Source organism: Ailuropoda melanoleuca, chromosome 2 (genome assembly GCF_002007445.2).
Source record: "Ailuropoda melanoleuca isolate Jingjing chromosome 2, ASM200744v2, whole genome shotgun sequence".
In the NCBI taxonomy this organism is placed as follows: Eukaryota; Metazoa; Chordata; class Mammalia; order Carnivora; family Ursidae; genus Ailuropoda; species Ailuropoda melanoleuca.
The window spans coordinates 56,655,822-56,673,436 of NC_048219.1; the positions used below are offsets into that span (position 1 = coordinate 56,655,822).

Here is a 17,615-nt window from a genome sequence, read left to right on the forward strand (position 1 = left end):
ATCACTGTCTATTTTCAGAACTTTTCATCTTTCTGGACTGAAATTCTATACCCATTAAATAACACCCTTCCCCCCTCCCTGGTTCCCCTGGCAACCACCATTCTGCATTCTGCCTCTAATTTGACAACTCTACGTACCCTATATAAGTATAATTGTACTACATTTGTTCTTTTGTGTCTGGCTTATTTCACATGGCAAAATGACTTCAAGTTTCACCAATATTGGAAAGGAGGAAGATGTCAGTGAAGTAGGAGGATCCCAGACTTCCCTTGGCCCCAAAATACAAAAAGGTAACTATCCTAAATACTCCAGAAATTGACCTGAATGGTGACAGACCAAAGTCCACAACTAAAGGGAGAGAAGAAGCCACATTGAGGGTAGGAAGTGCAGAGACATGGTTTAGGGGAAGAGCAAATCCTGACTGCTGTGGAGGGGAAGAAACCATGGCTGTGGAGAAGGGCAAGAGAGAGAAGCACACAGGGGAATGCACAAGGAGAATGTTTCCCCATAGCTACTAGCTTGGAAAATGACAAGGGCTGAATTTTGTGAGTTCTTGCAACCAGTGGGGCTCAAAGCTTAGTTTTAAAGGACAGCAGGATTGGCTGGGATACAGCCCAAAGGACAGCAGGATTGGCTGGGATACAGCAGCACTGTGCTGCTCTTGGACAGAAGGCAGGCAAACAACCTGGGAGCATACAGCATGGAAACAGCAATCTGAAGAGTGCTTGGGGCATAGTGGGGAGATTATATACTCTTCTTAGAGCAGATCCCTGAAAGGCAGTGTCCAAGGAGACACCTCACAGCGAACAAAGAAGCTGGCCAGCACCATTTCCCTTCCCTACCACTCAGCATAAATACAGCATCACCTGTGGGAAGCAGTGCAGCACTGACACTGGCTGCCTAACTTGTTTATACTAAGCCCCACCACTCTGCATTCTGGTGTAACTGCCTTTCTCAGTCACTCTTGCCTTGGTCCCAGCACAGTGGGCCCCTCCCCAAGACCAGTACAAATCCCTGTCCATACCACATCTCCCAACCAGAGTTCTGCAGAGCCTCAGTTATGGAGGAGGTGGTGACAGGTCTTATTTCACAAGCAGACCAGAGCATACCTAGTTAAAACTCACCACATTCAGGTGAAGAACCAAACACTGCCCACATAAGACAAGAGGAGCCTCTGCAGATGACTGGCCTGAAGGACAGAGCAGCCAGAACACAATAGCAGAGCACATGCAACACACACTGGAGAAACTTCCTGAAGTATGAGGCCCTGGGTGCTACATGACTTCTTTTTCATAAGGCCATTACTTTCAGGAACAGGAGATATAACTGGTTTTTCTAACACTGAGAAGCAGGCAGAGATTTAGACAAAATGACAAGACAGAGACATTTATCCCAAATGAAAGAACAAGATAAAGTCCTGGCCAGAGATCTAAGCAAAACATATATAAGTAACATGCCTGGTGGAGAATTTGAAGCAATGATCATAAGGATAGTCACTGGACTTGAGAAAAGAATGGAAGACATCAGTGAGTTACATCATTAACTCTTACCACAGAGATGAGTTTAAAAAAAAGGATCAATCAGAGATGAAGAGCACAATAAATGAGATTAGAAACATGCTTGATGCAATGAGTATCAGTTTGGAAGAAGCAGAGGAACAAACTAATGACCTAGAAGACAAAATAATGGAAAGCAGTGAAGCTGAACAAAAGAGAGAAAGAAGAATTATGCAGAACAAGAAAAGAGTTATGGAACTCAGTGACTCCATCAAATGTAATAACATTTGTATTATAGGAGTCCCAGAACAAGAAGAGAGAGAAAATGGGGCAGAACATTTATTTGGAGAAATAATAGCTGAAAACTTCCCTAATCTGGGGAAGGAAACAGACATCCAGATCTAGGAGGCACAGAGAACCCCCATCAAAATCAACAAAAGTAGGCCCACACAAAGACATAGTGTAATTAAATTTTCAAAATTTAGTAACGAAGAAAAAATCTTAAAAGCAGCAAGAGAAAAGAAGTCTAATTTAACCTACAAGGGAAAATCCATAAGGCTAACAGAAGATTTCTCAGCAGAAATTTAGCAAGCCAGAAGAAAGTGGTATGATGTATTCAAAGCGCTGAATGGGAAAAATCTGAAGCCAAGAATACTCTATCCAGCAAGGCTATCATTCAGCATAGAAGGAGAGATAAAGAATATGCTAGACAAATAAAAATGAAAGGAATTCATGATCACTAAAACAGCCCTGCAAGAAATATTTAAGGGGACTCTGAGTGGAAAGGAAAAACCCAAAGTGACAATATAAAGGCAAGAAACACAAAATCAGTAAAAATGAATATTTTTGTAAAAAACCACTCAACTCACAAAAAAGGATATAAAATATAACAACATATACCTAAAATGTGGGGAGGAGAGGAGAAAAGAATGGGTTCAAACTTAAATTACCGTCAACTTAATATAGACTGCTATATGCAGAAGAGGTTATTTACAAACCTAAAGGTAATCATATATCAAAAACCACTAACACACATGCAAAGAACAAAAAGAAAGAAATCCAAATATATCACTATCAATATATCAGCAAATGATGAAAGAGAGAAGGGGAAGAAAGGATCAGAGAAAATCTCCAGAAACAACCACAAGACAAGTAATAAAATGGCAGTAAATACAAATTTATCAATAATCACCTTGAATGTAAAGGACTAAACAATCAAAGACAGAGTGTCAGAATGGATAAAAAAACAAGACCTATCTATATCCTGCCTACGGAAACTCATTTTAGACCTGAAGACACCTGCAGATTGAAAGTGAGGGAAGGAAGAAACATTTATCATGTAAATGGATGTCAAAACAATACTTGGACACTACAAGGACAAACTAGACTATAAAGCAAAGACTGTAACAAGAGACAAGGAAGAACACTATATAATCATAAAGGGGATAATCCAACAAGTAGATATAACGATTGTAAATATTTATGCACCTAACACTGGAGCACCAAAATACTTAAGGTAATCAATAACAAAGATAAAGGAACTAATCAATTATAATACAATAATAGTAAGGGACTTTAACACCCCACTTACATCAATGGACAGATGATCTAAACAGAAAATCAACAAGGAAAAAATGGCTTTGAATGACATACAGGACCAGGTGAATTTAACAGATATATTCAGAACATTCCATCCTAAAACAGCAGAATACATTTCAGGTGTACATGGAACATTCTCCAGAATAGATCACATATTAGGTCACAAAACAGGTCTCCACAAATACAGGAAGACTGAAGTCAGATCATGCACCTTTTCTGACCACAACAAGATGAAACTAGAAGTCAACTACAAGAAAAAAATCTGGAAAGATCAAATACATGGAGGTTAAAAAACATGGTACCAAACAATGAATGGGTCAACCAGGGAATAAAAGAAGAAATGAAAAAGTACATGAAAACAAATAAAAATGAAAACAGAATGGTCCCAAACCTTTGGGATGCAGTAAAAGTGGTCCTAAGAGAGAAGTATATAGCAATACAGGCCTACCTCAGGAAGCAAGAAACATTTCAAATAAACAACCTAACCTTACATCTAAAGCAGCTAGGAAAAGAGCTACAAACAAAACCTAAAGCCAGCAGAAGGAGAGCAATAATAAAGATGAGAGTAGAAATAAATGATACAGAAACCAAAAAGACAATAGATTAATGGAATCAGGAGCTGGTTCTTTGAAAAAAATCAATAAAACTGATAAAACCCTAGCCAAACTTACCAAGAAGAAAAGAGAAAGGGGCCAAATAAATAAAATCACAAGTGAGAAAGGAGAAATAACAACCAACACCACAGAAATACAAATTATTATAAGAGAGTTTTATGTAAACTATATGCCCACAACCTAAAAAAAATGGATAAATTCATGGAAACAAATAACTATCAAAACTGAAACAGGAAGAAACAGAAAACTTGAACAGACCAATAACCAGGAAAGAAATTGAATCAGTAATCAAAAATCCCCCAAAAACTAAAGTTCAGGAGCAGATGGCCTCACAGATGAATGCCACCAAACATGTAAGGAAGAGTTAATATCTATTCTTCTAAAACTATTCCAAAAAATAGATAAGGAATGAAAATCTCCAAATCTATTCTATGAGGCCAGCATTACCCTGATACCACAACCAGATAAAGACACTACAGAAAAAGATAATAATAAAGGCCAGTATCTCTGATGAACATAGATGCAAAAACCCTCAACATAATACTAGCAAATCAAATCCAACGATACATTTTAAAAATCATTCACCACCATCAAGTGGGATCTATTCCTGTGTTGCAAGAGTGGTTCAATATTCATAAATCAATCAACGTGATACATCACATTAATAAAAGAAAGGATAAGAACCAGATGATCAATGTAATAGATGCAGAAAAAGCATTTGACAAGTACAACATCCATTCATGATAAAAACCCTCAACAAAGTAGGTTTAAAGGGAACATACCTCAACATAATAAAGGCATATATAAAAAACTGACAGCTAATGCCCTCATTGGGGAGAAACTGTTCCTCTACAGTCAGGAACAAGACAGGGATGTCCATTCTTACCACTCCTATTCAAAACAGTACAGGAAATCCTAGCCATAGTAGTCAGATACCATAAAGAAATAAAAGGCAACCATATTGCCAAGGAAGAAATCAAACTTTCCACTATCTGCAGTTAACATGATACTATACATAGAAAACACAAAAGACTTTACCAAAAACTGCTAGAACTGACAAATGAGTTCAGTAAAGCCGCAGGACACAAAAATCAACATACAGAAATCTTTTGCATTTCTATACCCCAATAATGAGGCAGCAGAAAGAGAAATTAAGAAGTCAGTCCTATTTACAATTATACCAAAACCATAAGATACCTAGGAATAAACCTAACCAGAGGTGAAGGACCTGTACTCTGAAAACATAAAACACTGATGAAAGAAACTGAAGATGACACAAAGAAATGGAGCAACATTCCATGCTCATGAATTGGAAGAACAAATATTGTTAAAATGTGAATACTATGCAAAAGCAATCTACATATTTAATACACTCCCATCAAAATATCAACAGCATATTTCACAGAGGTAGAACAATCTTAAAATTTGTTCAGAACACAAAAGACCCCAAATAGCCAAAGCAATCTTGAAAAAGAAAAGCAAAGCTGGAGGCATCACAATTCTGGACCCTCAAATATATTACAAAGCTGTAGTAATCAAAGCAGTATTGATACTGACACAAAAATAAACACACAGATCAATAGAACAGAATAGAAAACCCAGAAAGGAACCCACAGTTATACGGTCAGTTAATCTTCAACAAAGCAGGAAAGACTATCCAATGGGAAAAAGATAGTCTCTCCAACAAATGGCATTGGGAAAACTAGATAGCAACAAAAAGAATGAAATGACCACTTTCTTACATCATACACAAAGATAAATTCAAAATGGATTAAAGACTGAAATATGAAACCTGGAACCATAAAAATCCTAGAAGAGAACACAGGCAGTAACTTCTTTGACGTGGACTATAGTTACATCTTTCTAGATATGTCTCCTGAGGCAAAGGTAATGCAAACAAAAATAAACTACCAGGATTTCTTCAAAATAAGAAGCTTCTGCACAGCAAAGGAAACAATCAACAAAACTAAAAGGCAATCTAAGGAATGGGAGAAGGCATTTGTGAATTACTTCTCTGATAAAGGGTTACTGTCCAAAATATATAAAGAACTTATAAAATATATAAAGAACTTATAAAACTCAACACCCCAAATAATCCAGTTAAAAAATGGGCAAAAGTCATGAATAGACATTTTTCTAAAGAAGACATACAGATGGCCAACAGATACATGAAAAGATGCTCAGCATCACTTATCATCAGGGAAATACAAATCAAAACTACAATGAGATATCACCTCACTCCTGTCAGAATGGCTAAAATCGACAACATAGGAAACAAGGTGTTGGTGAGGATATAGAGAAAGGAGAACCCTCTTGCAGTATTTGTGAGAAAGCAAACTGATGCAGCCACTCTGAAAAACAGTATGGAGATTCCTCAAAATGTTAAAAATAGAACTACCCTTTGATCCAGTAATCACACTACTAGGTATTTACCCAAAGAATACAAAAATACTAATTTGAAGTGTACATCACCCCAATGTTTATAACAGCATTATCCATAATAGCCAAGATATGGAATCAGCCCAAGAATCCATTGACTGATGAATGGATAAAGATGTGGTACACACACACAGACACACACACACACACACACACACACACACACACACACGGGAATATTACTCAGCCATAAAAAAGGAATGGAATCTTGCCATTTGCAATGACATGGATGGAGTTAGAGGGTATTATGCTAAGCGAAATAAGTCAGTCAGAGAAAGACAAATACCATATGATTTCAGTCACATGTGGAATCTAAGAAACAAAACAAATAAGCGAAGGGGGGAAAAAAAAAAAGAAGAGAGAAAGCCAAACCAAAAAAGAGACTCTTAACTATAGAGAACAAATTGATGATTACCAGAAAGGAGGTGGGGGGAGTATGGGTTAAATAGGTGATGGGGATTAAGGAGTGCACTTGTGATGGGCACCTTGTAATGTATGGAAGTTTTGAATCACTAAATTGTACACCTGAAACTAATATTAAACTGTATGTTAATTGGAATTTAAATAAAACTTTAAAAAACTTTCTTCAGTTTTAAAGTTGAATAATATTCCATTGTATGTATATACTATATTTTGTATATCCATTCATCCATCACTGGACACTTGGGTTTTCTACCTTTTGGCTATTGTGAATACTGTGCCTACAAACACTAAAAAAGTTTTAGTTTCTAAGTCCCTGCTTTCAATTCTTTGAGGTATAAATCTGAGGTGAAATTGACATATTACATAGTAATACTCTGTTGAACTGTTTGAGGAACCACCAAACTGTTTTCCATAGCAACCTCACCATTTTACGTTCCCACCAGCAACGCACAAGAGCCCCTATTTTTCTACATCTTTGCCAACACTAGTTACTTTCCCTGTATATGTGTGTTTTGTTTTGTTTTTCTTTAATAATAGCTGTCCTAATGGGTAAGAAGTGGCATCTCATTGCGGTTTTGATTCTCATTTCTCTAATGTCTAGAGATATTGAGCATCTTTTTTTTTTTTAAATTTTATTTTATTATATTGTGTTAATCACCATACAGTACATCCCCAGATTCCGATGTAAAGTTTTGATGCTTCATTAGTTGCGTATAACACCCAGTGCACCATGCAATACGTGCCCTCCCTACTACCCATCACCAGGCTATCCCCTTCCCCCACCCCCTCCCCTCTGAAGTCCTCAGTTTGCCTCTCACAGTCCATAGTCTCTCATGTTTCATTCCCCCCTCTGATTACCCCCCTTTTCTTTATCCCTTTCTTCCCCTACCGATCCTCCTAGTTCTTATGTTCCATAGATGAGAGAAATCATATGATAATTGTCTTTCTCTGCTTGACTTATTTCACTTAGCATTATCTCCTCCAGTGCCGTCCATGTTGCAGCAAATGTTGAGAATTCGTTCTTTCTGATAGCTGAGTAATATTCCATTGTATATATGGACCACAGCTTCTTAATCCAGTCATCTGTTGAAGGGCATCTCGGCTCCTTCCATGATTTGGCTATTGTGGACAATGCAGCTATGAACATTGGGGTGCATATGGCCCTTCTCTTTACTACGTCTGTATCTTTGGGGTAAACACCCAGTAGTGCAATGGCTGGGTCATAGGGTAGTTCAATTTTTAACTTTTTAAGGGACCTCCACACTGTTTTCCAGAGTGGCTGTACCAACTTGCATTCCCACCAACAATGTAGGAGGGATCCCCTTTCTCCACATCCTCTCCAACAATTGTTGTTTCTTGCCTTGTCTATCTTTGCCATTCTAACTGGCGTAAGGTGGTATCTCAGTGTGGTTTTGATTTGAATTTCCCTGATGGCTAATGATTTTGAACATTTTTTCATGTGTCTGTTAGCCATTTGTATGTCTTCATTGGAAAAGTGTCTGTTCATATCTTCTGCCCATTTTATGATTTGTTTATTTGTTTCTCGTGTATTGAGTTTGAGAAGTTCTTTGTAGATCTTGGATACCAGTCCTTTATCTGTGGTGTCCTTTGCAAATATATTCTCCCATTCCGTGGGCTGTCTCTTAGTTTTTTTGACTGTTTCCTTGGCTGTGCAGAAGCTCTTTATCCTGATAAAGTCCCATAAGTTCATTTTATCTTTTATTTCTCTTGCCTTTGGAGATGTGTCGTGAAAAAGGTTGCTCTGGCCGATGTCATAGAAGTTGTTGCCTATGTTCTCCTCTAGAATTTTGATGGATTCCTGTCTCACATTGAGGTCTTTCATCCATTTGGAGTTTATTTTTGTGTATGGTGTGAGAGAGTGGTCAAGTTTCATTCTTTTGCATGTAGCTGTCCAATTTTCCCAGCACCATTTATTGAAGAGACTGTCTTTTTTCCACCGGATGTTTTTTCCTGCTTTATCAAAGATTAGTTGCCCAAAGAGCCGAGGGTCCATTTCTGGGTTCTCTATTCTGTTCCATTGGTCGATGTGTCTGTTTTTGTGCCAGTACCATGCTGTCTTTGTGATCACAGCTTTGTAGTACAGCTCGAAATCCGGCATTGTGATGCCCCCAGCTTTGTTTTTCCTTTTCAACAGTTCCTTGGAGATTCGGGGCCTTTTCTGGTTCCATACAAATTTAAGGACTATTTGTTCCAGTTCTTTGAAAAATGTCCTCGGTATTTTGATCGGGATAGCATTGAAAGTGTAGATTGCTCTGGGTAGTATGGACATTTTAACTATGTTAATTCTTCCAATCCATGAGCATGGAATATTTTTCCATCTTTTTATGTCTTCCTCAATATCTTTCAAAAGTGATCTATAGTTTCTAGCATATAGGTCCTTTACGTCTCTGGTTAAGTTAATTCCAAGGTAACGCATGGTTTTTGGTGTTATTGTAAATGGGATGGATTCCCTAATTTCTCTTTCTTCAGTCTCGTTATTCGTGTATAGAAATGCAACTGATTTCTGGGCATTGATTTTGTATCCTGCCACCTTACTGAATTGTTCTATAACTTCTAATAGTTTGGGAGTGGATTCCTTTGGGTTTTCCATATAGAGTATCATGTCATCTGCAAAGAGAGACAGTTTGACTTCTTCTTTGCCGATTTGGATACCTTTGATCCCTTTTTGTCTTCTGATTGCTGTTGCAAGGACTTCTAGTACTATGTTGAATAATAGTGGCGAGAGTGGGCATCCTTGTCGTGTTCCTGATCTTAAGGGAAAGGCTTCCAGCTTTTCCCCATTGAGAATAATGCTTGCAGTAGGCTTTTCATAGATGGCTTTTATGAGATTGAGAAATGTACCCTCTATTCCTACACTCTGAAGGGTTTTAATCAGGAAAGGATGCTGTATTTTGTCAAATGCTTTTTCTGCATCAATTGAGAGGATCATATGGTTCTTGAGTCTTTTCTTGTTGATATGATGTATCACATTGATTGATTTGCGAGTGTTGAACCATGCTTGCATCCCAGGTATGAATCCCACTTGGTCATGATGGATAATCCTTTTAATGTACTGTTGGATTCTATTAGCAAGGATCTTGTTGAGGATTTTGGCATCCATATTCATTAGAGAAATCGGTCTGTAATTCTCCTTTTTGAGGGGGTCTTTGCCTGGTTTGGGGATCAAGGTAATATTAGCCTCATAGAATGAGTTTGGTAGCTTTCCTTCTGTTTCTATTTTTTGAAATAGCTTTAGGAGAATAGGTATTATTTCTTCTTTGAATGTTTGGTAGAATTCCCCAGGAAAACCGTCTGGGCCTGGAGTTTTATTATTTGGAAGGTTGTTTATCACTGACTCAATTTCTTCATAGTTAATTGGCCTATTTAAGAAATCTATTTCTTCCTGTTTCAGTCTTGGTAGTTTATAGGTTTCCAGGAAGGCCTCCATCTCTTCCAGATTGTTTAGTTTTTTGGCATATAGCTGTTGATAAAAGTTTCTAATAATCCTTGCAATTTCAATGGTGCTGGTCGTGACCTCTCCCTTTTCAGTCATAATTTTAATAATCTCAGTCCTTTCTCTTTGTTTTTGGACAAGTTTTGCCAGTGGTCTATCAATTTTATGGATTCTCTCAAAGAACCAGCTTCTAGTCCTGTTGATCTGCTCTACTGTGGTTCTGGTCTCTAATTCATTGATTTCTGCTCTAATCTTGGTCAACTCCTTCCTTGTCAGTGGGTTAGGCCTGTCCCTCTGTTGCTGTTCCAGTTTCTTGAGGTGAGAATATAGAAACTGCATTTTAGATTTTTCTATTCTTTTGAGTGAGGCTTGGATGGCTATGTATTTCCCCCTTAGGACTGCCTTTGCAGTATCCCATAGGTTTTGGACCGTTGTGTATTCATTCTCGTTGGTCTCCATAAATTGTTTAATTTGTTTTTTGATTTCCTGGTTTATCGAGTCATTCTTGAGCAGGATGGTTCTTAGCCTCCAAGTGTTTGAGTTTCTTCCAGGTTTTTCCTTGTGGTTGAGTTCCAATTTCAGAGCGTTGTGGTCTGAGAATATGCAGGGGATAATTTCAATCTTTTGGTATTGGCTGAGACCTGTTTTGTGTCCCAGAGCATGATCTATTCTTGAGAATGTTCCATGGGCATTTGAATAGAATGAGTATTCTTTGGTTCTGGGGTGTAGTGTTCTATATATATCTATGAGGTCCAACTCGTCGAGTATGGCATTCAAAGCCTTTGATTCTTTGCTTAGTTTTTGCCAGGGTGTTCTGTCTATTTCTGATAGTGGGGTGTTGAGGTCCCCTACTATTACTGTGTTCTTATCTATATGTCTCTTTATTTTGGTTAAGAGTTGGCTTGTGTATCTTGCTGCTCCCCTGTTGGGGGCATATATATTAATAATTGTCATATCCACTTGTTGAATACTTCCTTTAAGAATAATATAGTGCCCTTCTGTATCTCTCTCTATGGCCTCTAGTTTAAAATCCAGTCTATCTGATATGAGAATTGCTACTCCAGCTTTCTTTTGAGGTCCATTTGCGTGGAAGATGGTACTCCATCCCCTTACTCTAAGTCTGAATGCATCTTTGGGTTCAAAATGAGTCTCTTGTAGACAGCAAATGGATGGGTCATGTCTTTTTATCCAATCTGCAACCCTGTGGCGTTTTATGGGAGAGTTTAAGCCATTTAGATTGATAGAGATTATTGACAGATATGATTTTAATGATGCCATTTCTCTTTAAAGTCTTTGTATCGGTTGTGACTTGCTGCTCTGTATCACTCTTGGGGCCTTTTTACCTTTATAGAGCCCCCCTTAATATCTCCTGTAGGGCTGGTTTCGTGGTTACGAAATTGGTTAATGATTGGCGATTTTGGAACGTCTTTATTTCTCCATCAATTCTGAATGACAGCTTTGCTGGATAAAGGATCCTTGGCTGCATGTTTTTCTCTGAAAGAGCTTTAAAAATGCCCCCCCAAGCCTTTCTCTCATTCCAGGTCTCTGTAGACAGGTCTGACGTAATCCTGATACCTTTGCCTTGGTACGTGAGAAATTTCTTTGCCCTGGCCGCTTTCAATACTGTATCCTTGGATCTAATATTTGCGAATTGCACTATGACATGCCGTGGCGTAGGTTTGTCCTGGTTGAGCTTGGATGGGGTCCTCTCTGCCTCTTGGACACGAATGCTTGTTTCCCTTGCTAGATTAGGGAAGTTTTCAGCTACAATTTGTTCAAATATCTCTTCTAGACCTCTGTTTTTCTCCACCCCTTCAGGGATGCCGATGATTCTGACATTGGATCGTTTCATAGAGTCAGTAATCTCCCGTAATCTACATTCGTGGGCGTGGATTTTTTTAAGACCAGCTTCTATTTTCGTTTTTTCTTCTACTAACCCATCCTCCAATTCGCTAACGCGTTCCTCTGCCTCGGTGACCCTGGCCGTCAGAGCCTCTAGTTTTGACTGTATTTGGCCCATAGAATTTTTAATTTCTGTCAGATTCGCTCTCATTTCTGCCCTTAGGGATTCTATATTCTCAGCAACGCTTTCTCTGATGCTTTTTTCAAGTTTACTCATCATCTTGACCATTGTTGCTCTGAATTCCATTTCTGATAATTGGGATACATCCATATGTATTAATTCTGTGGCCGAGGCCAATTCTGTGGCAGAGGCCACAGACTCATTATCTTTTCTTTGCTGGGGGGGACTTCTCCTTCTCGTCATTCTGATGAAGAGAGATTGCAGGGTTGTCCAGAGCCCAAGTGTTGACTGGGACCCAGGCCGTGCGCCCTTGTTTTATAGAGATCTTAGGGATGTGGGCTTCTTCCTTAAAGAGTTTATTTATTTATTTGAGAGAGAGAGAGACAGTCAGCAAGAAAGGGAACCCAAGCAGAGGAGTGGGAGAGGAAGAAGCAGGTTCCCGGTGGAGAAGCCCGATGAGGGACTCCTTTCCGGAACGTTGTAAACACACCCTAATCCGAAGACAGGTGCTTGGTGACTGCGCCACTCAGGCGCTCCGGGTTGTGGGCTTCTTGATTTTTCAGCCTGCCTTCTGGGGGAGGGGCCTGCCTGCCGGTACTCAGAAAACCCTGTTTGGGTAGAGTCTCTGTGTCCCTTGCGAGGGGGGATGGGGATGGGCACCCTGTGAGCCGGTATTTCCGGGCTTTTGTTCTCTGGCGGCTTTCCCTGGCGGTTTGCTATGCCTCTTCTGAGAGAGCAGCAGCGGCTGAAATTCAGCCTCTGTCTCAGAACAGAGGGATCGCGGATCGTTCTCCACTGATGTTCTGGCCACTTTAACTCTGTTTCTGTTGGTGCTGCTCAACCCTGCAGCATCCCGGGCTGTGCGCCCCACACCCGGCGTCCCAGCCCTCACTTCCAGGGCCGGCACGTCTCTGTCCTTTGTGTTTCCAACCCCGCCCGCCGCCAGCCGCCCCGCGCGGGCTCCCGGAGCTCCCCGTCTCAGTCTGGTGTCTCACGGGTGCTGACCGCGAGTCCGCCTGCTCCCCCGTGCAGGTGGCCCTCCAGCCGCCAGCCGCCCCGCGGACGCTCCCGGAGCTCCCGGTCTCAGCCTCGATCCAGTGAGCACACCGGAGCTCCGGAGCTCCGTGAGATGCTTGGTGGTGCACGCTCCCGGCTCACGGACTCAGTCTGCCGTTTCCAGAGTGCGGGTCCGCGGTCCGCCCGCTCCCCGGTGCAGGTGGCCCGCCAGCCGCCCTGCGCGCGCGCTCCTGGAGCTCGCGTTCTAAGTCTGTTGTCTCGCGGGTGCCGTCCGCGAGTCCGCCTGCTCCCCCGTGCAGGTGGCCCGCCAACCGCCAGCCGTCCCGCGTGCGCTCCCGGAGCTCCCTTCTCAGCCTGCTGTCTCAAGCGTGCGGGTCCGCGGTCTGTCCACTCCCCCTTGCAGGTGGCTACCGCTTCCCGGCGCCCTGACACGGCGGCTCCCTCCCCCTTCTGTTTAGCTTCCGATATCTGTGCGCGGTTTCACGGCTCCCCGCTTCGTACCTCGATACTCAGCGCTGGAGATGTTCATTTGTAGAGATCCAGATGTATCTTCCTGCGTCTCAGGCTGATTCCGTGGATATTCCTGCTGGTCTGGTACCTATCCAGCTCTACTCAGGGGACCGGCTGAAAAAGGTGTCCCCTACTCCTCCGCCATCTTAACCTCCCCCCCGAGATATTGAGCATCTTTTCATGTGCTTATTAGCCATTTGTATATCTTCTTTGGAGAAATGTCTATTCAAGTTCTTTTGCTAATTTTTTTCATCAACTTGTCTTTTTGTTGTTGTTGAGTTGTAGGAGTTCCTTGTATCTATTTATATTCCCATACTTAATCCCCATTCATATACAGAGACAATTACCCAGAATTTTTTTAAATTTAGATTTTTTTTACCTTTGATATTGATATAAAAATGGTTTCTTTCTCCAAAAATAATAACTTGTGATTTGTTAAGTAAGTATAACTTATGTCCTTAAAACCTGGTAAGGCACAGGAGTCTCAGAATCTAGCTGACCAGAAATGACTAAATTGAACTAACATCCTTTATTTTCTCCTATTTTTATACCATGCCATCTATGGTACCATTAAATTGAATCTTAGAAGTGAGGGTGTATTCTAAAATGGTATATAAAACTAAATAAAACTCCAGGTCCTCTTCGATTCTCCCATTTAAAGATTTACTGAGCATGTACCGTGTGCCAGACACTGATGACTATTAATGATATAGAAAATACTGCCCTTCGCTATTTGCAATTTGCCTGTTCTATATTATTGACCTTGAGAAGGTTGGCAAATATACAGTGGATCACAACCACCATTTTATATTAAAACTAAAAGCTAAGAAAAATATGATATTAAATTGGAAGTAAAGATATTCAAAATTCCTAGCAACATAAAACTTTCTAAGTTATAGCCATTAATGCTATATTTAGTTGTGTGTAGTTCTCTGGTTAAGGAAAGGAAGATATGTAAAATCACGGACTCACATCTGACTAAGGCCTTGTTTCAGTCATGAAAATTATATGCTATCCATTCACTCCAGGCTCCAATATTAAGAGACAGGATCAATATAAGTGTTCCCTTAGTGCCTGATATACCAACTGAAACATACAGCAAAAGTTCAGAAACTTGAATAATGTCTGCCCGATCTGCTTTGTAAAGTGTACATGTACACAATGTCAAGCTTGATATATACTTTTAATGATGTTAATGGTGCATAAAAGCTGTTTGGCTAAGTTATGAAATGATCTAAATGGAGCTACTTATTTTTATTAGGGACAAAGAAATAAAGCACAAGCGGTTACAAAATAAAAATCCCCTTTAAAGCTTTTCAGATAGTACTGAAAATATATTCTTTGTAGTAGAACTTCTTGCTCCATGACTTCAACCCAGCAGTTATGATAATGATGACTGGGAGAATAATGATTACTGTGGTTACTATGTATTCAGAGCCTATGCCAAGCACATAATGAACATCATTTGATATAGCCATAAAAAAGTATCTCATTTTATTTTAATTTTTTAAAGATTTATTTATTTGAGGGAGTGTGTGCGTGTGCGCATGAGTGTGGGGTGGGTGGGGAGGGGGAGAGGGAGAGAAAAATCCAAGCAGACTCTGTGCTGAGCATGGAGCCCAACACAGGGCTTGATCTTACGACCCTGAGATCAGACCTGAGCCGAAAACAAGAGTCAGGTGCTTAACCAACTGCACTACCTACACTCCTTAAAAGGTATTTCATTTTAAAGATAGGAAAACTGAGGCTCAGAGAGGTTAAATAATTTGTATGAAGTCAAAACAGCTAGTAAGTGGCAGAACCATTATTTGACTTCCAATGTCTGATTCCAATGCCATGCTCATCCACTAAACTGTACTCCATTCTATTGATTTCAACAAGAAATCAAACATTCAATGCCTCTTCCATTTATAGTAAATACATGCATAATCTTCACAGCCTTATAAGCAAGGGACCATGCAAATGTTTTTTCATTGTAGGATTATGAAAACTGTGCACATTATCTGAAAAAAAAGAAAGCTAATACTATATACTTTTTATATTGTAAAGGTTATGAAATAAATGTTTCTTAAGTATTCTGAGTTACTCCAGAGAAAACTATTTAAAGAAGAACTGTTAAGAGTTTCCGCTTCTAATATTGGTCAAGTAGCTCCTATCAAAACTACCTATATAGGGATAACTATAAACCCAGGACAAAATATTTTTTTAAAAATCTGAAAACACTAAAGAAAGACCAAAAATGCATAAAAAGCAGAGTGGAGAGGTCTACATGTAGAAGAAACGAATGGCACTGAGTGTCTGATTTTTTATTTTAAATGTGGCTTTTAGCCAGAATGTAAGCTATGTAGGATGATTAAGAAAAAAGAAGGATAGAAACCTGCAGTCTTATTGGCATGGAGAACCAGAGGATAGAATGTGGATTGATCACAGCTGCTGGGAAGTGATGGAAGAGAAAGCGAGAGGTGGAATCTCAAATTCTGAGTGTAAACTCTGTTTAAATCTCTTGTTGATATTTGAAATATGTATTGATATGGTAGACACCAAGCATCCTAACATGGCTTAGAAGAACTGGACAAAGATTTCAGCGGCCATCTATCACGGAGGAGAGAGAGTTTGAAGTTTGAAAGCAGCCAGGTTAATGATTTGCCAAATCAAAAAACAAAATGAAACAAAAAATACTCTTTAAAGAAATATAACAGAATTTGGAGTCTCTACAATGAATCACTTAAAATGTTCAAGATACAGGGGTGCGTGGGTGGCTTAGTCAGTTAAGCATCTGACTCCTGATCTCAGCTTAGGTCTTGATCTCAGAGTTGAGTTCGAGCCCCTTGTTGGGTTCCATGCTGGGCATAGAGCCTCCTTAAGGAAAAAAAAAAAAGTCACTACATCAAAAACTAATGATGTACTATACGTTGGCTAATCGAACATAATAAAAAAATGTCCAAGATATAATTCAAAATTTCTGGACAGGAAAATTTTCCCATATGCACAGGAAGAGGCAATTAATGGAGACCAAACTCAAGATTACCCAGATATTAGAATTATTCCATAAGGATTTTAAAGTAACAATTATAAATATGCTCAGTAAATAAAAATACACTTATGATGAATAGACAAATAGGAAATCTGAGAAGAACATCATCTATAAAAATGGAAATTATAGAACCGAAAATTAAATATCTAAAACTTTAAAATTCCACATCATAAATAAAATTTCAATGAATGGGCTTAAAAAGTGAATGAAGGTAGAGTTATGTTATCCAATTAAAAAAAAGAAAATAGGAAAAAGAAAGATTAAAATAGGAATGAGTAAAGTCTCAGGGACCTTAGGGATGATACCAAATGTTTAATACACATTTAACTGGAATCCAAGAAGGAGAGAGAAGACAGAATAGGAAAAAAATTGAAATTAACAAAGTTGAAAAATTTCCAAATTTAGTGAAAACAGAAACTTACACACAAAAGAAGCTTAGCAAATCTAAGCTGAATAAATGCAAAGAAAATCCATTTAGGCACATCATAGTCAAACTACTAAAAGCCAAAAGTAAAGAGAGAATCTTGAAAGCATCCAGAGAAAAACGATACATTATATGCAGGGGGAATAATGATACAGATAAATGTGGACTTCTCCCTGGAAATAATTGAGGCCAAAAGAAAATGACATGTCATCCTTATAGTGCTGAATGCAAACAAATAAAAAAAAAACCTTGTCAGTCCAGAATTCTATATCCAGTGGAAAAATATGATTTTGCTCATCTGTGGAATTTAAGAAACAAAACAAACAAGAAGAGTGGGGAAAAAAGAAAGAGAGAGGGGCAAATCAAGAAACAGACTCTTAACTATAGAGAACAAACTGATGGTTACCAGAAGCATGGTAGGTGGGGCGATGGGTTAAACAGGTGATGGTGATTAAGGAGTGTACTTGGGATGAGCACCAGGTGTTGTATGGAAGTGTTAAGTTACTATACTGTATACCTGAAACTAATATAATACTGTATGTTAACTAACTGGAATTAAAAACTTAAAAAAAGAATTCATGT

At 39.2% G+C, this 17,615-nt stretch overlaps 1 protein-coding gene across 2 annotated transcripts in view; it reads right to left on the minus strand.

The window, feature by feature from the left end:
- COL24A1 (collagen type XXIV alpha 1 chain) overlaps positions 1-17,615 on the minus strand; it is a 380,233-nt gene that overhangs the window by 135,140 nt on the left and 227,478 nt on the right. The gene's annotated exons all lie outside the window — the stretch shown is intronic.